The 26574-nt window shown below is 47.5% G+C and overlaps 1 protein-coding gene across 4 annotated transcripts in view; it reads left to right on the top strand.

Moving 5' to 3' along the window:
• EXTL3 (exostosin like glycosyltransferase 3) overlaps window positions 1-26574 on the top strand; it is a 135895-nt gene that overhangs the window by 35817 nt on the left and 73504 nt on the right. For 3 of the 4 annotated variants that reach the window (XM_032684637.1, XM_032684640.1, XM_032684635.1), the window contains exon 2: window positions 6759-6833. The gene's annotated coding sequence lies outside the window, so the exon portion shown is untranslated. Of the gene's footprint in view, window positions 1-4051; window positions 4239-6758; window positions 6834-26574 lie in introns of all 4 variants that reach the window. The other variant, XM_032684636.1, reaches the window with a different exon arrangement.

Raw genomic sequence — 26574 nt, 5'->3', positions numbered from 1 at the left:
ATTTTAAGCCAAATTAAGGGATTAAAGTGGGTCAACAGTCCTTGAAGTTTAAGGTAAAAAAGACAAAAGGTAATAAGAGGCTGTTGCATTCTGGCTGATTTTACAGGCAGGGTTGGAAAGGGAAGGGAATGAAGCATGATTTTAATTAAATCCTCCAAACACCTTTTCCTTCTGTCCTTCAGGAAGCTGTAGTGAGTTTTGAAACCGTTTTGCAAGTGCCTGTACCTTGTGAGGGGGAAGATACAGCAGACACAGATCTCACCTGGGGTGGCTCAGACGTGCAGGTGTGGTGAGGGAGCAGCAGGAGCTTTGCAGGTGTTTGTGAAGGGGTTTTGAAGTGTTTCCTCCTTTTGGGCACATAAACTCTCTTGGTTACAGACTGGCAGATCTGCAGATTAGGAAGGGTTTTTGCAATCCCTCGAAGCTGTGGTACTCTGGAAGGAGGAGTTCCTGTGGTCTGTCTCCTGGTTGTGTGGCAGACCAGTTTGGGAAGTGCCGAGATTGAATCTGAGCTCAGTTCTTGTTTGTGAGGTTTGTTGTCTCAGCGGGGACAGGGGAGAGGAGACCTGACGGGAGGATAGAAATAGACTTGTTTTGGTCTGAAGAACTCATGGATTTATGGCAGTGGCTTCTTTTCTGTTTAAGGGAAGGGCACCATTTAGAGCAGGATACATTTACGTTGGGACTTCTTTCTACAGATCTAATTGCTTGCAAAGTTGTTTCATTTTTTTTTCTTTCTCTGCTTTATAGTCAGCAGTGAAAACCAGCTATTTTTGCAGCACAGTTCACCTTGTCCTAAGCAGACATCCTGAACCAATCCAGTTTCCTGTGCTCCAGCAGTGCCTGCTGCTTTTGCTGGCTGCAGAGAGAATCAGAGCAGCCGGTTCAGGTGTGATGGGAATCACATTTCTCAGTGGGAATTGGCCTGTCCAAGGCCAAACCTTGGATGCTGGGTGCTTTTGGACACTGTACCAGCACCTTGTAGTTGCAACTTCCTCCTCCGTGGAAGGAGGAAGAGCTGATGTGGGCACTGGATCTGATTATACCCCGTGGTGGCAGATCTGAGGTTTGAAGTGTGTCTCTGACCACGTTAGTGAGAGTCATTGTGTGATAGTTCAAATATCAGTGAAGAAATCTGAAGGGCTTTGTTTCACTCCTGACCCTGGGAAGGTTGGCCAGTTTGTCAGCTGGGATCCATCCACAAAGGGAAAGCTCCAGCCAGCCAGGATGAAGTCCTGGTATCAATGTGGGTTTTACTGTGCTAGCAAAGGAGGGAATGAGATGGTGCAAAGGGTCTTTTCCCAGTGATTTTGGTATCTCTGATCAGACGTGCTCTGGTGGAGGAAATCCCACTGAAAACGACCATGGAGCTTTGAGTTTTAACTCCCAAACTCGAGCCTGGATCATACAAAGCAAACCCTCCGAGCCTGTGAAGGGGGTTTTGTGGAGGAATAAAGCTCATTGTCAGCTGCCGTGTTCAGACCCTTGGGAAATTGTGACCATTGTCTGGGCTATTATGGCTTAATAAAAGCTTTGCATTTCCTCATTCAGGGGCTTGAGAATCTGGTTCTGTGCTTTTAAAAATAACTCAGCGTGAGCCACAATTGGGAGCATTCACGGAGGAAATTCTTCAGCCGTTTAAAACAAAGTGAAGGGAGGGAAAAAAGCTCTCCTTAAAGTGCTTTTACTTGTCCGTGAAGAGCGAGTGTGTCCCGGCCGTGCTTCTGGAGGAACCACAGTGAGGTTGGAGCCCGGTCCTGCTCTTGCTGAAGGTTTGTTTGCTTCCAGCCTTCAAGGATTTTGGGACCAGCACTATCCCCGTGTGGGGGATCTGCCCTGGATGCATCCTCCTGGGATGGAGGGATGGTCTGCCTCTCGTGGGTGAGCAGCTCTGGGCAGGTGGGACCAGCAGTCACTGGTGGGGTTTGAAGCATTTTGTTCTCGATGCAAAAGGCAGGAAAATGTTTTTTTTTCTTTGTTTCTTGTGCCAGAGTCTCAACAGGAAGGGTCACTTCAGGCAAATGGAAACGTGGCCACGCGCTGAAGGATGTGCAGGATTTAGGGCACCCACTCTGCAGGCTCTGGGAAAACATCCCAAAGCTGTGCTGGAGTGGGGATGGGGATAGAGCAGGGAGTGCTCTGAGGTGTTCATCACCCTCAGCTTGGCTTATCTGTAGAGTTTTTTTGTGCTGGGAGGTTGTAGCCCAGCACAGAAGCCCTGAACTGTTTTACAAATCAGCTTTGGAGGTTCGTTTCTTTCCCTTTGTGTGTTCTTGGGTTTATTTTCCTTCTCCAGTGGAAATAATTATATTGCTTGTTTCCCATGTTCTGGCTCTCGATGAGGAGGAATGTACTCGGGTTTTTTTGTGTTGTGGTGATGTTTTGTTTTGTTTGTTGGTGGTTTTTTTTTTTTTCCCCCCAGTGCAGTTTGTGCTGTTAAAATATCCCGGACAGCAGTAGCTGCCCACGTACAGCACAGAAACGTGTGTTTAGTGGTTGCAAGACATGCTTGCTCTGGGTGTGCCACCCTGTTTCATTCAGTGCCTGTGTGATTGGCCATCATTTATTGTTCCATCAGGCTCAGGAGGTATCATTTACATTAGTAATTTGTGCTCTGTGCAGGCCAGAGTTACATTTGATTTTGAAATAAGTTTTGCCTTGGAGCTGCCTGTTTCCTGCCAGGATGGAGAGGATGAAGCGTTGTAGAAGACACTTGGTAGTGAGGGGGCTGATGGCTGGGATGTTGTCTTGGTTTTATTTGTGACAGCACATGAATTTAGGCAGAATATTCCTATTCCATGCCTCACTTTCTCCACTGGAAAATAAAAACAGCATGACTTTTTCATTAGGAGCGAGCAGGAATTACTCTCCTCCCTCTTTGTGTCTCCAGTAGCATCTGCGATATGCACAGTCTGGGGACAAGCCACAGCCCTGCAGTAATTCTGCAGTAAATTCAGTCACACCTTTGTGTGGTTTGGTGTTGCTTAAAATTTTATAGGTCATGTGCCCCATTGAAATGATTTCCATGCCTGTGTTTGGAGGATCTGCTGTGCCCGTTTTCCTTTGCATCCGTGTGACTGATCCGGGGCCATATGTTAACAATATAACTGCTTTTAATTTATTTTTTTTTTAAACCCGTTGGTGTCTAAATATATCTAATAAAAATGCAGACTGGAACTCTTTAATGAGGCGTAAGTCATCCCTGCCTCTCTCTTTTTTTTTTTTTTATGAGACAAAACCACCTCACACCCTGGCTGCTTTTTGTGGGGACTTCTGCTTTGCATTTCTACACATCCATCATCGAGTGAAGCCTCTCACAAAGGGAAATAAGAAAAGGCAGTTTAAGAGAGCGATTTGCTCTGCTTAAACCTGAACCCTTGCAAAGTGAAAACCCCGTGCTGTAGCCGGGGAATCACGGGCTGTGTGTGAGGATGCAAAGCGTTTTGGGGAGGAGAAAACATAAAAAATCGTGGTGCTGGGTAAGTTCAGCATGAATTGTGCAGGGCAGAACAGGAGACAGGGAGCAGTTTGCAAAGGGAAAAATGTCCTTCCTTTGGCAAAATGGCAACATTTTCAAAGCGATCGTTGGAAGTTTTTTTTGCCACCCAAAGGAGAAAATCTTTTATCTTGTTGGCACCCACTGCTTGGCAAAGCCAGGGGGTCGGGGTTGGGCACTGGTGTACGGATGCACCGTCTCCAGTTTCGGGTGTTTTGGGGAGGAAATATCTTTGCTGCAGGAACAGCTCCGGTTTGCAAGTGCCTCGTGCAGCAGATGTGGCTGCGGTTTGACAGCTGAAGTCAGAGCAGGGGTGTGAAATCGGACTCCTCTCGCACGCAGTGGCCGGGGGTGAAATCCCGGGAGTGGCACCAGCACCCGCTCCCGGTGGAGTGTTCTCCCAGAGCTGCCACGAACACTCCTCCTGGCTGCTCCTGCCAGGACAGCTGTTTGTGGGATTGTGCTGGGAAAATGTCTGCATTGGAAAAAAAAAAAAAAAAGGAGAGAAGTTGTGCTTGTTTTGGAAGGGCCTTTTCCCTTTCTCACTGCTCACAGGTTGATCCCGTGGTCGGTGTGGTGACAAACCCGGAGTTGGAACCCCGGTCTCCTTTTGCTAGAGAGGACACCAAGACTTGCCTCACCGGGCTTGAGAAGGAAGAGAAGCAGGAGAAGGGAGCCTTAGCAACTCCAAACTGTGAACAAGAACTGCAAAGCAGTGTTTTGTGTATAAAACAATAGATCTGTGAGTAATTGCTTAACGATGAAGTAAGACACAACAGATGACAAAGAAGTGGATGAGTTTTCTGAAATGCCGGCCCACGTGAAGAGTTTCTGAGAGGGAGAGTAGTCAAGGTTGTGGTTTTTAATTAAATGACCTCTTTTCACGGGCAGTCAAACTTTCAGACTTAGCAAAGCCTTGCATAACAGGAGGTGCTTTATTTACAGGCTGCACATTCCCTCGTGGACACAGGGGCACAAGGATAAATTATTTAATTGTAGATATCCAAAGGAGTGAGCCAGGCGCCTGCTGGGCCCTGTTGTCCCTGTGGTTTCCCAGCTTTGCGTGTTCCCTCTCTGGCTAATTCCCAAAATCCAGCCGTTTGCCCGAGTGGTCTCTCGGTTATTAATGTTAATTAACGAGGTTCTGCTCTATGAATATTCCTGTAGCTTTCCAAACACACCAAGTGCTCAGCTCCTCACCCGTGTAACGAGCTTGTACACAGCTCTGGTGGTAATTAGCTGCATCCCTCCAAGGACATGTGCCCCTCTTGGGGATGGGAGTTTTGTGGTAGTTACAGCAAGTCCCTGCTGAGACTCACTTGCAGACTTGTGCCAGGGTCGGGTTTTCAGCTTTTTTGCCCTCTGTTTTAATCATTAGTTTCTCCTCTGTGCATTCTGCTTGCTGAGCAGTGTGGTTGTAATATTAGTTCTTTTCAGATTTGCCATTAGTACCTTGTTTGAATCAGTGCTGGCAAAGTCCTGACTGGATCTGTGCTCCAGGTAGGGGTCGGATTTAAGTGTTCTTCAAAAAGCTTTTGTGCTGCAGGAACTCCTTGCTCCTTGTGCTGACAACAGTTTTGTATCTCTGCCACCTAATAACCAGCACTTTCTTCCCCCAACAACTGTATTCGAAGAAGAAATTTCCCCCTAAAAATGTGGAAGTGCTGTTTGTTCTGCCAAATCCAATTAGGGCTTTATTATCTCTCTGATTTAATGTCCTTGCTGAGGGGATGCTCCTGTTGTGGGTGAATCATGGAATGGTTTGGATTGGAAGGGACGTGAAAAATCATCCAGTTCCACCCCCTGCCACGGGCAGGGACACCTTCCACTAGCCCAGGTTGCTCCAAGCCCTGTCCAACCTGGCCTTGGACACTGCCATGGATCCAGGGGCAGCCACAGCTTCTCTGGGCAACCTGTGCCAGTTTGAAACATCTTTGAGAGGTGATTCTCTCTATAGCTTGGTAGAAGAACATTCTCCTCCTTTTTTAACACCCAGGGCAATAGAAGGGAAGAAGGTGGTTCCCTCTTGCTGTACAAATAAATAATATGACCATAAATGAGAAGCAAATTATATTTTAATTTTTCTGTATGTTCAGGATGGAACAGCGTTGTGAGATCAGCAGGTTTTTCCAGAAGAGGAGGGTTGTTCTCCAATGTCTCTGCTTTGTCCCTGGTTTTATGTGTTCAGTATCATCCAGAAAACTCTTGGTTTGATTGTAATTTGCATTTAGATTGGCTGCCTGAAGGGAGTCGCTTGTGAGGGGAGATGGGGCTCTGTGGCTTCACTCTCTTGCAGATCTGGCTGAAAGTAATGGCATTTACATAAAAACCATTAGCTCTGTTATTGATAAACATGAAAGGCATCTATTTCATTTAATTTTCTGATGAGGAGCCTTTAATATAAGCACACAATAGCACTGAGGTAGTAACATTCCTGCCCCCCATCCCTCCCTACTGACCTCTTGTTTTAAGGGCAAGTTTTGATTGGGATTTTGTTGGTGAGGAGATGGGAAATCATTTCTGTTCCAATTTCCTGAAGTAGCCAGTTGTCTGGCTACATTGTAGGGAATTATTTAATGCTCATTTTAAGAGGTGTCTCTATTAATTGAACGGGGATTTAATGTCTCCCTGAAGCACAATTGGTCTATGTTTGATGTATAACCAACATGTACGTCTGGCAATTCTATGGATAATCTTTTCCTTAATCAAAATGGGTTTAAGCACAACTTCAGTGGCTCCTTATTAAGGGGATAAAGTGTGTTGAAACAACAAATCTGTTAAAGGGGACTTCTGTGGTGCCTGGCAGATCACAGCCCACGTAACCCTCCGGCGCCGTGTCTGCACTAACATTTGTGTAGCCCTGCATCGGTGACCAGGATGTGCCACCAGGAGCTGTGATTCACTGGCTCTCTGGTAACTGGCTTTGTGGAGCTCTTGCTGCTGCTCTCACATATAAATATCTCGCTTTTCTCCTGGGCTGGGCCAGGGCTGACCTCGGGAGCCTCCAGAGGCAGCCGGTGCCACGGTTGTTTTTAAGCATCACAGCATTTGCTGGAGAGACCTTGCTGTGAGCTTTGTGAGCTCTTTCAGTTCTTGACCTCAGAGCTGAGGGGGTGTGTGTTTCTCTCTGTTTTGCATTCCTTACCTGGCCTACTTCTTGATTTTTTTTTTTATTTTTTTTTCCCCCCTAAATTTTAAAAATGCTTCAAAATCTTTTTTTGTCGCTTTGTCCGTAGTTAAAACTCTTTCTCCTCTCTGACAGGCTCCAGACAGATGAGTAGGGAGCTGGCTACAGAAGAGGAACAGATTCCAGTTTTCCAGCTGATCACCCTGTACAGTGAGTACCTTAATATTTCAAACATAAAACTTTCTGCAGTGCCTGATGTTGGCCTAAAACTGCCTCCAGAGGGGCACAGCATTCACTCTGCCTGCTTGGACAGCGTTGTCCTAGAAATACAGGTGTCCTTGGCTTAACTCTTGTTCTGGGAGAAGTGTTGCTCCAGCTCCTTTTGTCCGAGGTGGTAAATTGTATCCATATCCCACTTCCAGTAGCCTGAGCGGTGAAGTTATATCTTGGACCTGCTCAGGGCTGTGAGGAATCCACACTAAGGGTGTCCTGTGCTGCAGGATCAAGAGTGGAAATGGTCTCCAAGGCTGTTCCAGCCTCGTTGGAGGTGTGGGAGGAGTGAGGAAGGGTGGATGAGGGAGCTGCCACGGCACATGTCGGGGTTACTCATAAAGGCTGCTGTGAAATCAGGCAAACGAGGCTTGGCCGGACTGGTGGGCGGAAAAAAAAGCCCTGAAAAGTTGTCTCCTAGTTCATGGTGAGGATGGCAGGTTTTCCCTGGAAGTGGAGGAGAAAATCAGTGTTTCACGGGGGATTTTTGCACGTTAAAATGTCTCGCATGCGTGTTAATGGGCTGTAATAACGAGCCTGTGCTTTATGAGGTGTCTGCGAACACATTCGGATGTGCAGGTTGTAAATGCTGGGTGATCAGAACATCTTGGCCCATCTGGTGCCAGACTGGAAGGGTTATGTAGGTGTCTGCAAGCCAGGAGGATGCTCTGCTCCTGGGTGTAAAATGCAGGGGAGCGTGGGAGCTGCACCCACTGACTGAGAACACTGCACAATTCAGTTCATTGTGGCAGCCCTGGCAGGTGATTCCCAAAGGATACCATGGGATGATGAGTTTTGACACTGAAGGTGTTTGTTAATGAGAGTCAAGGACGAAATAATACACTCTGAGACTGGGTTGTGTCATCAGGTTGGTGTGGATATATCCAGGGAGAAGGGCAGAGAATTCCTGTGCTTCTGGGAAAGAAGGGGAGAGAGAGGTGTGCTGATTTGTGGCTTCCTCACTGCTCCTATATCCAACCAGTACATCATGATGTTCAGGATGCCCTTGGTTCAGGTGTGTTACATATGGATGTAGCTTGTTGTACTTCTGGATTCAGGACAGCCTGTCTTCCCTAATTTTGTGCCAGACACAGCAGCAGGGACTCTCCTCAGCTGGTCCATCGCTCCTGTGAAAAGCTCCGGGGTGAATAATAACCCTGGAAGTAGCAGAGAGGTCACCTGAAGGACAAGCAATGCTATTATTGACCAGCTGTGCCACCGTGCCACGATCCTCATCGACAGCTCTAATCCCAGGCTGTGCTCCCAGGCAGATCTGCTGACTCCAGGAGCTGGAACATCGATACCATTAAATTCTCCTTCCCTTTGCATATCTTAGGGAGAAGGTGGTGAGTTGCAAGCCTGACAGCTGTGTAGTCTGCACAAGGCCAGGAGGCTGCACAGGCTTCCCCCAGGACATAATTTGGGCTGCACGACATTTATTGTGCTGGTGTCGTGTGCAGCAGGCTCAGCACTGACCTTCAGGAGCTGTTTGGGGGCCCATGGCTGGGGGAAGAAGTGGAGGAGACAAGGATTTCAGGCTTGGAGTCCTTTTTAGGGTGGAGGACAGTGATTAAAGACTGCCTGTGTGAATTTAGGTCAGTGGGAGATAGCTGAGCAAAGGGCTGCTCTTGGCAGGGAGCTGGAACAGAGGAGATGCTGCAAACAGCCCGTGGTTGCTGTTGGAACAGAGTGGGAAAACAACCTGTTTCAAGGGAGTCCTTAACAAGTCATTTCTATGCAAGACTCTGTGGCTCTGGATATCTGAATAACCAGGCTGGCACTGGAATCTAAAAATATTTTCAGGAGACTCCTCTTCAAACACGACCTGAGGCTTCCTGGCTCGGCAGCAAAGCCAAGAACTGCAGGGGGTCGTGTCACAGGCCCCTTCCTATGAGGATGTGGCATCATCCCTGTGAACATGAGCGTGGGCCTGGTGCTTCCTGTGCACCACGTGGGCTCGTGTGGTCTGTCAGCTCACAACTGCAGTTAAGAAGGATAAGGGAGAGCAGTTAATTAGGCAAGGAGGATTTGTGCTGCCTGTACCTCCTGCCTGCACTTCTCCCAGGAGCTGTGGGCAGTGAAGGGAATTCCTGCTTCTTGGATGCAGGGCACTGGGGGAGTGGAATTCCTGCTTCTTGCTGCTGTTCTCAGAAGATGCTGTAGACTCTTGTCAGCTTCTTTAACACCTCAGAACATGGGAGGCCACAGGTCCATCCTGTCTCCAGCCATGGCAGGTAGGACTGTCCTTCATCTCACATCCATTTATTTGTCTCAAATGTGTTTTGAGGCTCTGTCCTGTCACCAGGCATTTCAAAGTTCACCTCTGTGTGATGAACCACTTCCTCTTGGTGACTGCACCAAAAGCCAGCCCATTTAACTGCAGTGAGCTCCTGCTTGGGGAATTGTTGTTTGCACATCTGCTGGTAAAAAATTCTGTCAATCCCTCCCATGTCCCCTGTCAGAGGCCTCTTTTCCGGACTAAAATGTCCTGATTAATTGACTGGTCCCTACAGAGTCTTTGACCTCCATGGCCTTTGGTCCTCCTTGTCTTTGTCCATCTTCACTATTATTTTGTCCTCTTGATGGGTGACTTTTGGTCATGATACACATCTCTTTTTTTTTTTTTTTTTTTCTCTTGAATGTCCTTAACTAGAAGCCTGACAGAACCTTTTGGGTTTCTGAGGACCTGTCCTTTTCCTGGAGTTCTCTCTAGGTACAACCCTGGAAAAGAAACCAGGAATTTTGATGCTCCACGTAACAATAAGCCGCAGACTTTTTTTTTTTTCCCTCTAAAAAGTGGAAGTTTATGTGCCTAATCTAAGAACTCTATCAGAAAAGCCATGAATAAAGCTGATAACATTCCAGTGCACTGAATCACTAGAACAATACAGTGTTCAACAAGGAGCTCTGGCTCCTTGTTCACACAAGGTTGTGTGAAGCTGTCAGCCAGGATATGGGATGTCTCTTTGGATCCTGCAGTGATTCTGTGAAACTAAATGGCTGCTGGTGTCTACTGCATCTTCTAAAAGGGGGACAGGAAACACTCTGGGTGTTAAACCTGCTTGGTTAAGAAATGAAATCAAAAGAGAGAGTTAGATATTAGGCTTATTTAGTTAAATATAAATCAGTGTCATCAAACAGGTTCTGCAAGGGCAAGGCCTGGCCCTCCATCCCCTCTGCTTTGCATGAGTGATATTTGTTTTATCAGTGCTGTGGCTTCCCAAAAGTAGAACTGGAATGGGAGGTGAGTGAGATGTTACCTCGCAGGGTTGCAGTCTCAGCTGCAGGGAAGCTCTGCAGCCTGACCTGCCTGGGGCTGGGACAGGCCTGTGGTTTTCACCATCTGCCCTGACTCACATCTGTGGCTTTTGTGCTGCCCTGAGGTGAGTCAGGGCTCCCACAGGGATGATTAAAGCCCTGCCCTGTGGGCAGCCTGGGAAACCTGGGCCTCCCTTCAGCTGAATCAGGGCTCCAAGGATCATCCTGAGCAGTTTTCCAAGTGTTGAGGCTTTACCTTCCACGACTTCGAGCTCCACTGCTCTTTCTGCCACTGTGCTTTTCTTCTTTCCTCTCTGCTGCCTTCCCCAGTGCTTCCTTCCTGCCTTTAAAAGCAAAGAACCCCCAGAGCCACCCAGACCTGTCTGGGCTTTTTTGGTGGCTTCTGTTCTGCACAGAGGAGCCAAAGGACCAAATCCTGGTGTCAGTTTTCTCCCCAGTGTGTGTCAGCAAATGCACCATCATTTCACTGCACAGATTTGTCCAGACACTGGTAATAAAACACCAGCTCCCTAAAGCCTCTCCTGACCTGCCAGGATGTGTCACCCTACTCACACAGTCCTGAATCCAAGGACTGTGGAGTCCTCCTGGACAGAGAACAGGAGGAGGAGGAGAGAGGGAGAGAAATACATCCAGAAATTACAGGTTGGTTTCAAGTCTATCACTGCTCAGGGCATCTCAGCCCCTGCTTGTTGGTGAAGACTGGAGGTTTTTGATTCTTTCCTTGCCTATATATATATATATATATATATATATATATATATAAAAAGATATATAAAGATATATATATATATTAAAAATATATATTTATGGTTCTTTCTCATTCTTCTTTTTACATTTATGGGGAGTTGCACAGAGCCAGCTCGGCAGCCCACAGACATCCCACTATAACAATTTAGCAAGATAGTAAATTAAGAGTAATTTCTGATCTGGTTGGGAGGAGAACAGCCAAAATGGCTGTTTCTCCTGTTGGTTTCAGCATTATTTTTGGCCAGGCAATCCTTGGAGGGTGTAAATGCACCAGACACGGATCTCTCTGCAGGAGAGATCAGCTCTTCCTGGACAGCACTGGAACACTGCAGCTCTTTATTTATATTTTACTCTTTTTTTTTTTTCAGTACACTGGGTGAATAATACATCCAGTGTGGAAAGGGCTTGTAAAATGCTGAGTTGTGTGTTGGAATTTTGCTCTGCCCAGGAAAATCTCTTGTGATGAGAGTCTCCACACAGGGGAGGCTTGGGGCGAGGGAAGATTTGGAGACCTCGCCGGGATCCCTGCTGGGATCCAGCCACACCGGGGAAATGTTGTGCTATAAATGGGGAACTGGGAGAATCCAGCCCTTGCTGGGGACTTTTCCATTTAATGCAGCCATTGAAAGTGGGACTGGAGGCTGTGTGGGACAATGCTGTGGTGGAGGAGCTGGAACAGGCGGCCTTTGTGGCACCATCACAAAGCCACCAGTATGTGCTGGAGGGCTCCTACTTGCTGAGCCTGTAATATCAGCCCAGGTCCTGTTCTCCTCCCCTCCCTGCCAGGAACTGGTTTGTATTTGGGGAGAATAAAGTCCCTGTTTGTGTATTTATTTCTTTTCTGCTCACAGTTCTTCTTGGATCACGTGGGGGTTAGAGGAAAAGAGCTCAAGGGAGGAGAAAACCTTGAGGTGAGATCCTTCCCAGAGTGTTAGGGCAGGGCTGCAAGGCTCCATCCCTCCTCCTGCTCTCCACAACTCCCTGGCAGGAGGTTGTAGAGAGGTGAGGGTCAGTCCTTCTCCCAGGGAACAAGGGACAGGACAAGAGGAAACAGCCTCAAGTTGTGCCAGAGGAGGTTCAGGTTGGATATTCGGAAAAATTTTTTTGTGGAAAGGGTTGTCAAGAGTTGAAACGGGTGGAGACACCTGGAAGTGTTCGAAAACCGTGTGGATGTGGCACTTGAGGACATGGTTTAGTGGTGAACATGATGGGGTGTACAAGTTTCGAGCTGGCTTCCCGCCAAGTCCCCTGAAACTCGACAACAAGAACCCGCCTCCCAGAGAGGGAAAAAGGGGAAAAAAAACCAAGCAGCCAAAGCTATAGCAAAAATATATATATATATATATGTATATACTTTACATATGAGACAGATACACAAAAGGAGAATACCACACACCGGGGGGGGGGGGGGGGGGAAGGGGGGGAAAGGGAGAAGGACAAAAAGGGGCAAGGACCGAACAAGTCAAACGGCCAGCCGAAGGCAAACTAGCAAAAATCTCACCACTTCCCTTCGAACAGGCAGGATGACCAGACACGGTCCTCGGCTCTCCCCTCACGCGGGCAGATAACGGCAGTCACTATAGGCCTCGGCTCCAGATAAGCCCGACCGAAACAGGGACCCACCGTTCTCGAACCTCGCCGGAGAGGAAGAGAGCGAGATCCCTCCCGCTGGCTTTATTTATACCTCAAGTTACGTAAAGGAATAGCATGGAATACTTCCGTGATCACTTTCCTAGTTCCTTCCTGGCTACAAGTTGGTCTCCAGGAAGGCCTAGAGTGAAACCACCACATGGGGGTGCTGGGTTGACAGTTGGACTTGGTGATCTTGGAGGTCTTTTCCGACTGTAACAATTCCATGATTCTTCTCTGGGTGTTTCTATTTTTTTTTCATTATTAAATAACAAAGATTCTGTCCCAAGAATGGGGTTTGTAACCCTGGGGACTGGCCAGGTTTTGGTTTGATTTAGGAACTTCAAGGGCGTGTAGTGATAGACTCTGAGGAGGCTGTAAAGCACTTTCCAGAGCCTAAAGGGGCTCCAGGAGAGCTGGAGAGGGACTTGAGACAAGGGCATGGAGAGACAGGACAAGGGGGAATGGCTTCCCACTGCCAGAGGGCAGGGAGAGATGAGAGATTGGGAAGGAGTTCCTGGCTGGAAGGCTGGTGAGGCCCTGGCACAGGTTGCCCAGAGAAGCTGTGGCTGCCTCATCCCTGGAAGTGTCCAAGGCCAGGTTGGACAGGGCTTGGAGCAACCTGGGCTAGTGGTGGAAGGTGTCCCTGCCCATGGCAGGGAGGTGGAACAAGATGAGCTTTAAGGTCCCTTCCCACCCAAACCATTCCACGACTCTCTGAACTTCTGGCTTCGTTTATCCAGGAGCAGGTACTGGGAGCACTCTCAGCTGGGATTTTAAGTGTATCTGGATTTGGACACCTGGGAAGGGAACCTTGTTGAGATGAGAGCACTGCAAGGTGCAAAGGCTGAGAACAGATGAAAACTTCTTTGTGATATGAAAATATTGCAGTAATTATTTGCTGTAATAAAGCTCGCTCAGAGCAGTTGAAGAGGTATTAAAGGGACTCTCCAGGAGGTTTGCATTAGGCAATGGCTGGGAAGTTGGGGGCAATGTGCCAGTGGCACTGATTTGTTTCTCTTGAGTAAAAAATCTAGAGACAGCCAGATGTAAACGCTTTCTAGATCCCCTCAGACTTGATAAAAACTTGACTAGGGAAACTTCAGTTTGGATAAAAGTGAACTGGCTCACTGAAGGTTTTTCTACACTGAGGCTCCACGTGGTACTTTGGAGGGAGGCCCTCGAGAACAGCTGTGGGAAGCACAAGTGAAATCCTCCTGGCTTTTGTGTGAGTGAGGAAGTTTCCAGTGCAACTTGATCACAGAAGGCCCTGATATGAAAAGGCTTTGCACTGTGGAATTGTTCAGTCATCACTCAGCAGGATAATTGGTTTCTGATTAGGAAGAAAATATGGCTGAAGGTTGGTGTTTGAGGTTCTGAAGTCCTCTTGAAAAGGCAAAGCTCTTGCTCGGTGCCGGCTCTCCCGAGAGCAGGATGCTGGAGACTCCTCCTACAGGCATGGATGTGACAGCTGTTGTTGTTTAAACAGCTCTTTTCTCCCTCCTTCACACTCCTTCCTCCTCTTCAAAGGTAGAGTGGGAATCAGTGGTGTTGTTTGTTCAAAATTAATAACGAGGTTATTAAACCTTTGGCTGCTGGAGGTGTTTCTGTCACGTGTTTCCTGTGCTCGGTGGCTCTCGGACCTGCTGCTCCTTGGGTGTTTTTAGCTGGTGGTGCTGGTGACTGCAGGGACTTATTTCTTCTCTTCCCACCTCCAAAGTGACTCAGGAGCCAAAAGCAAGCCAAAGTTTGTGCCTCCCACAGGCAGCAGAAAGGCTGATGGGGAAGTCACGGGCATCTCGCTGTGGGGATGATGCTGAAAATCTTAGGAGAGGAATTCTTGGTCCGGAGCAGGGGGTGCAGCTTTGCCTCTCTGGGAAGGCTCCTGGGCAGAACAGGATTCATTTCTGCCTCTGCCAACAGGACAGCCTGGACCTACATTAGATAGTGCTGCAGAAAAACCTACCAGAGGATTGGAATTCAGGAATATCCTGAGTTGGAAGGGACTCACAAGGAGTCCAACTCCTGGCCCTGCCCAGGACACCCCAACAATCCCACCCTGTCCCTGAGAGTGTTGTCCAAATGCTCCTTGAGCTCTGGCAGCCTTGGAGCTGTGGCCACTGCCCTGGGGAAATGGGACTTGAATCTTTGTTAGCAAACTATGAAGGGTCAGATTGTTATTTTCCATATTAGTATTGAAAAGAGAGGGGGAAGATTTTGGAAGCTGGTGCTGTCAGGCTGGATCAGGAATGAGATCGGTCGTTGCTTGGTGCCTCAGCCAGGGGTGGCTGCTCTTTGGACAGAATGGATCTTCCAAGACCTGAGCTATAGCCTGTGAGGAAGTTTCTAGGAAAGCATTTTGGGAGGAGAGATTTAAGTTGGGAGGGGTATAAGGGGATTATGGTGCTGCACTGAAACTGCCCCTAAGGAAAGGAGGATGCACTTCTTCCCTATTCCCTACTGTCTTCTATGTGGAGCCACCTGGATCCTCTGCTTCATCCTGCTGATCCAGCTGCTGCCTTTCCCTGTGGACAGATTTGGAGTCCTTTTAATTCTGTCTGGAGTGCTCACTGTGAGGCATCAGAGAGCTGATGCCTTTGAGGAGGGAAGGGAGCCTTCGTCAGGTCTCCAGGGAGCTCATTTATACAGATACTCCTGGGTTCACCAGCCAAGTGTGGCTTTGTTTCCACGTGCTTTTCCCTCTGAGATGGAATCCAAAGAGCAAGGCCAAGTGTCAGCCTGCTGCTGAGCTGCAAAATTCATCCTCTTGGAGCTTTAGCACGAAAAGGAGGGAGAATTGACAAAATATTTGAGCTGAATGGGATTTTTTTAGCCTTTCTGGTCAAGGTTGGGTTTTGTTGCTCTCTCTCAGCAAGTCGTGGATTCTTTCAACCTTTAACTTTTAGACTAAAGCACTTTTTAATAATTAGGTTGTTTTATCAGTGATACCAGCAGAAGATCAGAAAGGTGTGTGGGAAAAGAGTGATCTCACCCTTTCCAGCTCCGATGGGTACTACTGTGAGGTTGGAATTTATTTCAAGATAGTAAAAAATTGTAAATATTTAAAGAAGTGAAGTGTGTCACAGCTGCATTTTTTTCCAAGCCACGATTAGAAGAGGAAAAAACCATTGAGACAGAAATTGGCTCCTTGCTGTTGAACTGAGCTTCGCCTAATGGCCAAAATTAAAAGTTTTACCTGTGTGCCTTGAGTGTGGTTCAGTCTCTCCAGAAACTTCTCGGATTGGAGCGCAGCCTGACTGGGAAAGCTTTTAAAAAGCCTGTTGGAAATCCCCAATCAGCAGGGGGTAGATGGCAATATCAACAGGAGAAAACAGCCACATCTTCTGCCTGGATTTGTTTTGGAAGAGGTTTTCCCTTCCGTGGAGAAGGTGGATGCAGTGACAGAGGAGTGAGTGCTGAAACCTGATGCCACTGCTGGGTCTCCTGATGGTTTTTCTTGCTCAAATGAAGGCCCCTGCTTTATTTTTTCTCTTTCCTTCTGTTCATTTTATTCAGAGTAAGTGTTCCCATTAGACAGTGTGTGTGTGAAGGGCTCCTGGCTCCTGTCTGAGCTGGATAATAAAGGGAATAAGCCAAGAGCAGCATAATTTATTACATGTGAAGTGATTCTCTTCAGAGCATTAATGAGCGCTGACCCAAGCACAGGTAAATTGTCTGTAGGGGTTTTTTTTCCCCCCCTTTCCTCTGAAACCTCTGATCATTTCCCTCCCCAGGCAACCTGTCTTTCACCACCATTAGCCTTGTCTCAGTTTTTGTCTACATTCCAAAGTTGAACCACTTTCTCCACAATTGATGTGTGCTCCCGTCGGGCGGAGAGCGCGACGCTGCTATAAAAGCATTTATAATAGAATGGCTCATTCCTGTGTTGGAGAGGGATAATGGACGTGGGACAGAGCTCTGGAGTTAGAAAGCTCTCTAAATTTAGAGTGAGGTTGTGCATTGTAGCTGAACTGATCTCAAACTGGTGCTGCAAGGAAGGGTTTTGCTCCCAGCCTTGTGCTCTCACTGATCTTTTTGCGCTGATACGTCTTTGATTCCTTCCTTCTCAGTCCAGAGTTTCCTTCCAGCTTAACTCCCTGGTCCAGCTCACTGTGGATCACTTGGAAGCTGGGGAAGAGATCTCTCTTTTCAGCAGCATAAGGCCATTAGAGCAGCTGAGCAACAGTGTGAAACCACATCCTAAACGAAGCCTCTGTGCCAGGAGCGTGTCAGTCTTTGAAAGGTATTTGCAGTCCTTCTGTTTTGTCCTCTGTGGCAAGTGATGTGTGGGGCAGCCACGGTAAAAGCAGTGCTTTCCTGCTGCTTGGTTATCCTGAGGAAAGTTATTCTTCCTGGAAACAGCTGCATTTGCTGACAGGCCCCCAAAAGAAGTGCAGAGAACTGTGGGCAGGTCACGTGCTCTGAGATGTTTTGTGTGTTACAGCCAACTTGGAAACTAATTTTAAAAAAACAAAAGGTTTTGCTGGGTTTTTTTGCTGGATGTTGTTGGATAGTTAATGGAGTTAATTCCTGGAAGCGTTCCTTCCCCAGGGATCTTTCCAGAGTCATTAAACTGAGTGAAGGATGATCTGGAATAGTCTGCTGCTTGTCTGGAACACTTGCTGGACGTGGGAGCTGCAAAAAGGGCCCTGAGGGCTGCAGGGTGAAAACAGAGGTGAGGGGCAACAGAAAGGTTACTGTAAATATGAAATACAGATGATGTGTGATTCTGTAAATCTGAAATACAAATGATGCTGTGGTGCTGAAAAACTCCCCAACCTTTAACTTCAAGGACAGCATTGAACCCCAAAAGGAAAATGATATTATAAGGCCACGAATAAGCAGTGACTGAGAGTGTTAAAAGGTGGCTTTTAGTCATGAGATGTGCAGCTTCCAAACAGTGGAAAAAAGGGGAATTACTTCAACAGCTGTTGGGCTCTTTCTAAAACATTTCAGGGAGGGCTTTGAGGTGGTGACTGCAGCAGGTTGTACTTGATGTAGGAGGGTTGGAGCTTGTTTATACTCCCTGTCAAGGTTCAAGGCTGAGCAATACCTGTTTTGTGTGATCTGTGTGTGTGGTGTTTGCCTCCCACAAGGGCAGGAGAGGGGGAGCACAGGAGGGATATTGGTCTCTAGAAGCTCATGACAAGAGCTGCAAGGTGGCCTTTACAAAGTGCTTCACCCCCAAAGGGATGTGGGGCAAAAATCTGCTGTGTTTTGCTCACTTGGGGCTTTGCCTTGCAAAACACTTTCATTGAGGATTTAAATGCAATTTCCAGATGTCAGTGTGATAGTGTTTTTTAGTGCTGTGTTTTGAGGGGGCAGCGTTTGCTGAACATAACCTTGGGCAAAGTTTAAAACAAACAAACAATCAAAAAAAAAGCTAAACGGGAAGTGATGAAGAGTTGGCAGGGATACAACTATGGATTTGTGTGGGAAGGCCAAAGATGTGCTCTGGCTCTTATCCTAATGTGTGGAATAACAAGGCCTGGCCCCTGCCCCTTGCCTAGAGAGGCAGAAAGGGAGTCCCTGCTAATGCTGCCCCTCCTGCAGCCTCGAGTCTGAGCCTCAAACCTCTCCTTGGGTTTAAGAAGAGATGGCAAAGGGGCAGGAGAAGGCCAGAACCAGTCCAAACCCAGGAAATGTTTGTGGGAAGGACCCCAGAATATCAGCCAGGAAGGTCAGCACAGCTGCCTTGGATGGCACTGTGTGTTAGAACACAGCAACATGTGGAGCTGCCCCAATTCCAGGCTTGTCACCAAGATGAAGTGGACTGCAAATACACCCGTTTCTGTGGGAATTGCTCTGAATGCAGAGCACCTTTAATAATGTCTCAATATCTACCTCACTGTGTGCACTCTTAATATAACCAGAAGCCAAGGGCACAGATGGAATTATGAGCTAAAATGCTTTGACTTGGTCACTAAAAACTAATAAGTGTTGTTGAGAGGCATTATTTTAACCCCTGAGTGAGGAGGTTGGAGAAGCAGCTCTGAGCTGGATGGCAAAGAATCATGGAATATCCAGAGCTGGAAGGGACCACAAGGATCATCCAGTCCAACCCCTGGCCCTGCACAGGACACCCCAAAATCCCACCCTGTCCCTGAGAGCGTTGTCCAAACACTCCTTGAGCTCTGGCAGCCTTGGGGCCGTGCCCACTGCCTGGGGGAGCCTGTTCCGTGCCCAACCACCCTCTGGGGGAAGAAACTTTTCCTGATACCTCTGCATGGAAAGAGCACGAGGTGTATCTGGCACGTTGGGCTGGGTGGAGAGAGCATTTTGGGTCCTGCCACCCTGGAGAGGTCAGACAGGGGGTAACTAAATGCAGCAGCAAACACCTGCTGGCTCTACCCCAAACGTTTCCAATGTGTCCTGGCTGTGCCAGGTTACAGCAGCATTTGTAACACTGGGATTGCACATCCTGGTTCCCTGGTGAGGTTTCAGCTTTTCCTGGGTCTTTGGAGCTGCCTCCACCTTGGATTAGCAGGGAGATGGTGCCCCTGGGTGCGGCAGTGACAGAGCTGAGTTGCCAGTGATGCTGTGTCATGGCTTTGCAAGCCATACCTTCCATCTCCTGTGGAAAGTTGTTGTGACCCTGGAAGCTCCCAGGTGAGGCACTGGATTAGTCCAGGGAAAGCTTTCCACCTTCTCCTTTTGGTCTGAACTCTGCCTGCAGCCCTGGACAGTCCCCTGCCTTACTGAGCACAGTGACCAGATGGTGGGGAAGTCTGTGCTGTGCCCTCGAAGTTACACTCTAAACATATATGAAATACAAGTGCTATATCCATAAAAAGCATCATTAAATCTATTTCCAACTGAAATAGATACTAAAATCAGCTGCTTCAGGGCTTGGGGTTTTTTTGAGCAGGGAAGAACTCCAAATATGCTTATTTTCATGGTAAGATCACAGGCACCGACCCCCACTGTGTATTTTGATGCTTTAGTTCACATGTGTGTTTATGCATTTTCTTCCTGACCTTGCAGATGTTCTCAGCTACTCTTTGTAGATCCAACAAACTGACCCTTCCCCTTTTAAATACAGAATGTTCCATGTCAATTTAGCAAATAATTGAGTGGTTTTCTTTAGAGGAAAGGCTCTTTTTTTACAGGACACAGTTCTGCCCTGCCAGTGCAAGTGCCTCAAATACTTGGAGGCTACAAAGTGGTGAAGGGTCTGGAGGGGCCATACAAGGAAGGACTGAGGTCACTGGTGTGTTCAACTGGAGAAGAGGAGACTGAGGGGACACTCTTTGGGGTCTCCAACATCCTCCCAAGGGGCAGCTCCCATCCCTGCTCCACGTGAGCGGTGACAGGACCTGAGGGAGCGGCTGGAGCTGTGTCAGGGGAGGGTTAGGTTGGATCTCAGGAAAAGGTTCTTTCCCCGGAGAGTGGTCAGGCACCGAACAGGCTCCCCAGGGAATGGTCACTTCCCAAGGCTGCCAGAGCTCCAGGAGTGTTTGGACAACACTCAGGGACAGAGTGGGATTTTGGGGTGTCTGTGGAGGGCCAGGTGTTGGACTTGATCCTTGTGGGTCCATTCCATCTCAGGATATTCCATGATTCTAAGGCAATATGGAAAGACTGAGTCACCTTTGAAGAGGAAAACCAAAGAAAGAGCAGCTGAATTGGGTTTTTTTTTACAACTCACCAAGGGATGGTGTTGCTTTATAGTTTGTTTGTAGTTTGCCCATATTCATCTCTTATGACCCTCGTGGCCAGAACTGGTTTGATGGTTTTTTTTTCTTCAGAGTCAAGAGTTCTGTTGGTCAGAGGGGAACAAGAAGGATCACCTCCATCCTGGCTCTGTGCTCTGGAAAACTGCTGGATTGGGAAGCCTAACCTGTTTTTAACGGTGCATCCATGGGGCACTTCCTAAGCAGGAAGAGCAGATACCTGATGTTAAAAGTGCCTGAAAAAATTCACCCCCCTCTCTGCAGAATAAGGATAAATACTTCTTGATCCGCCAAGAGGGGCTGTGTGGGTTTAATTAACGTTTGCCAAGTGCTTGTGGATCACATCTTTCATCTGAGAATCTGAAGGCAAAATATCTCCTCGCTCAGCGTCGCAATTATTCCTCCAGCTGTCGCGAGCTGTGCCAACAAAAACCACTCTCCTGTCAGCAAGGGATTGGTGATGCCTTGTGACTTGTTTGGATTTTGATACTCTCTTTGCCCCTGCTCCTTCTCCTCACACAAAATACAGGGTGTCCTCCAGATTTTGGGGGCCACAAACTATTTGCGTGTCATGTTCTGTTTGTTCTTGTGCCCCTTTTTTTTGGTCTCTCTCTTCTTAAAATATTTTTGATCTTGGGTTGTTTTCTTTTTTGTTTTTTGGGGCATCTTTTTTAAAATATTGCCGTGATTTATAAAATCCCTGTCGTGTTTTATTTTAAAGTGGATGTGAAATACAAGATGAATTCCTCCACTCCCCGGACTCAGTTTTGCCCAAGTTCCTGCTTGTGGCATTTTGGGTGTGAAGACCTCCAGCTTTGTTCTCCCAAATGCTCCTTTTATTGCCAGCAGTGCTTTGTGAGATCCTCTTAAAAACCGATATTTCTCAATTTTAGTTTTAAAGGAAGGTTTGTACATATATATTCTCCCAGAAAATAACGTTACACCTGCAGTTTATAAATTAAATAATTATGGGTTCTACCTATGTTGAGGTTCAGCCTTTCTACAAGACCAGAAGCACATCTGAGCCCCCCCCAAGCCTGTGGCTCAGGTAACTGTGGCTGTAACTGTTATCCTGGTGAGGATTCATTAATCTTGACTTAAAAAGCAGATGAGATTTAAAATCTAATTTTTTTTTTCACTTGAAGAAAGCTCAAACCATCATTTGAAGTCTTGGAACCTTTAAGCTCGTAATTATCTGTGGGAGTGACGACTACAAAGGAGTGACTTCAAGAGCAGCTGCTCTGGGCTGCTTTCATCAACCTGTGTGTTAAAGCTGGGTCTGTTTGCTTTAGCACTTAAACCCTGGCTCCTGTTTGCCCTTCACATGGAATAATGTGGGAGAAGGAGCTGGGGTCTGTCCCGCCTCCGTTAGAAACGGAGCTGGTTCTCTGTGACATTCCCTTGTTGCTGGCAAAGGTTTTTAGAGCCACAAAAATCAAATGCAGCGCCATAACTCCTTTCCTCCCCTTCAGATTCCGAGTCGTAAATCACAAAATGTGGTTGTTCTCTGCCCTGTGCTTTTGGCTTGAGGGGTTTGATGCTCCAAATTGGAATTAATCTCCCTGGTTCCCACTAAGGGTGGGGAGAGTCGTGCGGCTTCTCCGAGATTTGTGTCCGTGTGTGTCGGCGTGAACTGCGCCGTGGGAGTGGAGACGTCTGACTCCCACTTAAAGTGGGGCAAGTTTCTGCTTCCCAGAAGGGAATTCTGATTTCTGCCAAGTGTGTGTCGCTGATGGTTTGTAAAATCATAAATCTGAACGTGGTGCATTCACTCCCTTCCTTCCCGGGGACTCGGATGTGTTGAGTGAGGACAGCAGGAGCTGGGATGGGATCCCTGTGTGATCTCCCACTGCCTCCCCGTGCTTTGGGGCTTGAGGGAGAACGGAAAATCTTTGACTTAACCAACAACTTTGATTAAAAAAGCTGAGATGAGCCCATCTGAGCACCCCAATAATCCTTTGCTCTTTATGCAGCTGCTGAGGTCTGAGCTGTGGCAGCACATTCCCTGCTGCCCCTGAGCTGTGTCCTCCAGGGAAGTGGGGGTTCCAAGAGGGGCATTCCCTGCTTTCAGCTGGGGGAGGTTTTCTTGTTACTTTTTGATAAAGAGCTCCTGATGTTTTCATGAGAAATGTCAGGAAGTGTTGCCTGGTGTTTGGAAATCAGTTTTCCTTCGCTGTCTGTTTAGGAAGGTTGGTTTTTCCTGTCTCCTTTTCCCATCTGATGATTGTGGGCCCCATTTGTGGCAGTGCACGTGTCTCTTGTGGCAGCTTGATTGTTCCTGACCAGCAACCCTGGGTGGGGGAATCCCAGAATGGTTTGGGTTCAAAGGGCCCTTAAACCTCCTCTCATTCCACCCATGGGCAGGGACACTTTCCACTATCCCAGGTTGCTCCAAGCCTGTCCAACCTGGCCTTGGACACTTCCAGGGATGGGGCAGCCACAGCTTCTCTGGAGACAGGTGGCTTTGAGGAGAGACTTGGAAGAGGAAAAGAAGCCAGCTATAGAAGCTGTGTGTGCAGAGTTTGTCTCTGTAACCCCGAGCTCAGGTGATGGATGAGCAGAGTGAGAGGAGCCACCAGGGAGTCTGCAGAGCTGCACCCCTGGATCGGGAGCCAAACTGCTGCTCCACCTTGTGTCATCCTGTGGCTTTACTGCTGAAAACTGGGACTCCTACTGCTCTTAAAGGACTTTGTCATGTTCCAGTAGCGCTTCATCACCTGAGGAGAGCTCAAAATCACATCTCTGAAACTGCAGTTCTGTCCTTTGAAGCACAGCCTGGCGTGTCCTTGACAGACGTTTCCTTTCTCTGCAGATACAGGGAGCCGTCATCACATGGTCCTGTTTTAGCTGCTCTGGGGCTCCTCTGTTCCTGGAGCAGAGGAGATCAACAAGCAAGTTTGTCATTGTTTGCTTCCTTACATGTTCCTTAATCACAGCACCTGAGAAGAAGGATTTTCCCCCATCTCTCCCTCTTGTTTAGTTTATCTCATCGAAAACCTTTTTGAGGTGGAATTAATTGGCGAGCCGTGTCTCGAGAGCTTCAGCTGGAATTTTTAGCCATCCCTCCCTTTAAAAATTGGGTGGAAATCCATTTCTCCTGTCAGCCCTCTCCACTGTCTGCCTGCCCCAGTGGCCTTTTCCCAGCACACTGGCATTTCTGAAGCCAGGTGAGTTATTCCCTTCCACCGCTGTGCCGTGTTCTCCCTAAACTGCTGTGATCGATTCCATTCATTCCCTCCGAGCAGCCTTTTTCACTTAACACAGTCAACACACTAAAACAGGCTTGGAAAACAGATTTGTTATTCCTTAATATTTTCAAACTCCCCAGTCTCCCATTTTTGTTTTATTTTAGCAAAAACCTCCTGTCAAAATCTTTTGTCAGAGCTTCGTATCTCGCCGTTTAACAACTGGCTCTGGGCTCCAGCACACGAGTAACGGCCTTAAGCATCATATAATGCTTCCCATTCCCAGGATCTCTGAGCCCTGGACACCTATACATTCCCAGCTCTGGAATTACAGCTGTTTGGGAGGTGGAAAGATGGTTATCAGCTGGAAGAGCAACGACACGCTTCTGGCTGGGAGGTTCATGGCTCATCTGCACGTGGATACACAGGCAGAATAATCACAGTTCAGCTCCTTGGGTTCAGTTGTTTGAAGTTTATGAAATTCAGTTCTTGCTCTGAATGAAATTTGCCTGGAGGTTTGTCTTAATTTACTTCCAGAGTCAAAATTAAGGTAATTCGAGTGAAGGTCACTTCTGCAAAGAGAGGGTTCGTGTGGTTGGACTAATTGACTTGGATTAATACCCTTTTAGTTAAAATAGAGTCATTTGCACAGAGCTGGGGGAGGACCCAGGACTTCTTGCTGCTGTCAAGGAGTTCTAAATTACCTTTTATTTCTTCCCTATTTCTGTGCCTTTGCTTCTGTATTTCTTTGTTGGGCACTGGGTGTTTGTATCACTGACCATGAGATAATGTAGGTTGTGCACAACAAATCCACCCCATCATCAAAAGAAATCTGCCTTCTCTATGCAATAAAATGCCTTAAGTTGAGCAGAGCAGCATTAATTTGAAATTTATTTTAAAGCCAGTAATGTTTTTTTTTTCTCCAGCGCAGTAAGGGGTAAAAGCATCCTGGATACTTTTAGGAAATCACAGTTTTTGCTTACAGTCTTTTTAAAATGTACAATGAAAACAACATTTGTGTGGAATGTAAAGGTTTTAAAGAGGGTCCAAAGTGAAAACACTACATTAGGCAGCTCATGGATCTGTTTTCCCATGGAAAACGCTTCTTCCTTGTGGGTCTAGTAAAGGCTGGATAATCTCACTTAGAACTTGATTCTCAGATTTCAGCACAAGTCTGCTTTGAACCTCTTGAATCTGCAACCATAATTCATCCTTCCTGGCAAACTTGTTCTGATTTTCCTTGTAAAATCCATAAATGGAGATAAAGGAGAAAAACAAGCGCTGGGATCTCGGAGCAGAGGGCAGAGCTGCTGCTTTTGCAGGTCCCTGGGAGAAAGGAAATTTCAGGCAATTTCCTCCTCTCAAGCTGCTGTTCTTTCTGTACATATCGACTTGTAAATCTTGTTCCTCCTCCAGTTCCTGTGAGGAGAGAAACGCTTTGCATGGAGCAGAACTGGAGCAGACAGCGTTGGGAAGTGTGAGCAGGAGAGAAGGGACCCACCAGTGCTCTCAAGCACCACAATTTAAATACAAATTCTCTCCATAAAAACTACTCTTTAACATTAGAACTTGTATATTTTACCCTGAGTAGTCATCCTTTCCCCTGAATTATGGTGCTGCATTTTAATTGTAGTAAAAGACCCAGTTGGGGTTTTTTCGGGCTGTTTGGTGACCTGGGATCTCTCCTGCCTGACATTTGTGTGGACAGCTTTGATTGGCAATCAGGGATTTTTGTCCTGGCGTTGATGCCAGCCTGTGAGGAAGGACATAAAGCTTCTGGGAGTTGGACTTCTGTGTGCTGGGTCCCTTTTTGCCACGAGCAGACACATGGCAAGAGCCCCCCCAGCCAAAATCCAGGGTGAGCCTCTGGAGGAAGCACCGATTCCTGACTGCAGGAGCTGCAGGAACACGTGGTTTTGCCTCCTCTCCCCTCATGCTCATCTGCAAGCACTTAATAATAAATACAGTGGTCTGGTCTCCTGGATCTGCTGTTTTTCAGGGCTTCCAGAATCTGCTCCAGGGCAGGGGAGACCAGGCATGGTGTTGGCAGCACTTCCTGAAGGGAAGTGGAGGTGGAAGGCTGAGAACTGTGGATAGGCATAAAATCATGGAATGGTTTGGGTTGGAAGGGACCTTAAAGCTCACCCTGTTCCAACCCCTGCCATGGGCAGGGGCACCTTCCACTATCCCAGGTTGCTCCAAGCCCTGTCCAACCCAGCCTTGGACACTCCCAGGGATCCAGGGGTAGCCACAGCTTCTCTGGGAATTCTGTCTCTGCCCCTCCCCACCCTCCCAGCCAACAATTCCTTCCCAGCATCCTATCTAAACCTACCCTCTTTCAGCCCAGAGCCATTCCCCCTTTATCCTATCACTCCATGCCCTTGTCCCAAGTCCTTCTCCAGCCTTTCTGGAAGGCCCCTTTTAGGTCCTGGCACTGGATAAGGGCATGGAGAGTGTGCTGGTTCCACACACTTCTTCAGTTTGATGTGTTGGTTTCAGAACAGTTTGGGGAAGAAGAAAAACCTTAGCTTCATTTATTTTATTTTATTCTTTGCTTTAAGCCAGGGGGTTTTCTTGGCCCCACAGGTCGAGGGTTTTCCCTGGGCAAAAGGAATTATCATCCAGAAGCCCAAAGCTCTCGAGACCAGGAACACTTGTTCCCTTGGAGCTGAGGTGATGCTGGAATGTGCAGTGTAGAGAGAGCTTGAAGAGTCTCCAGAACTGCTCAAAGAAAGAGATTTCTCAGATCTTCTGTTGTATAAAGTGCATTTTAATCATTCATGGTGGTCTCTTGGCAGGACCTTTGCAGTAAGAGCTCTTCCTTCTCGTGGTGGGGTCAGAGTGTGACAGGCAGGACATGGAGTCCTTCTAATCCCATGGAGAGAGGATGGGAAACAACTTCATTTTCTCTGGAGGAGTGTTTGTGTTCAGGGTTACACATGCCCATGTGTATTTAACCACTTGTTTTTCCTTCTGTCACCTGATTCCTTCCAGGTGAGGGACACTCTTCCATGTTTCAGACACCATCTCTTGATGCACAATAATATTGTCATTAAAGTTGCTGATAATGGTTGGTCTTTCCATGGCAGGATTGTCCCTGGTCCAGTTTTTTTTGTCTGGCTTGACTGTAGGTGAAACCTTATTGACTATGCTTCTTCATCTCATGGC

This window comes from Chiroxiphia lanceolata, chromosome 3, assembly GCF_009829145.1.
Source record: "Chiroxiphia lanceolata isolate bChiLan1 chromosome 3, bChiLan1.pri, whole genome shotgun sequence".
Classification (NCBI taxonomy): domain Eukaryota; kingdom Metazoa; phylum Chordata; class Aves; order Passeriformes; family Pipridae; genus Chiroxiphia; species Chiroxiphia lanceolata.
The sequence above is the reverse complement of the archived record's forward strand: the minus strand, read 5'-3'. Positions and strand labels throughout refer to the sequence as shown.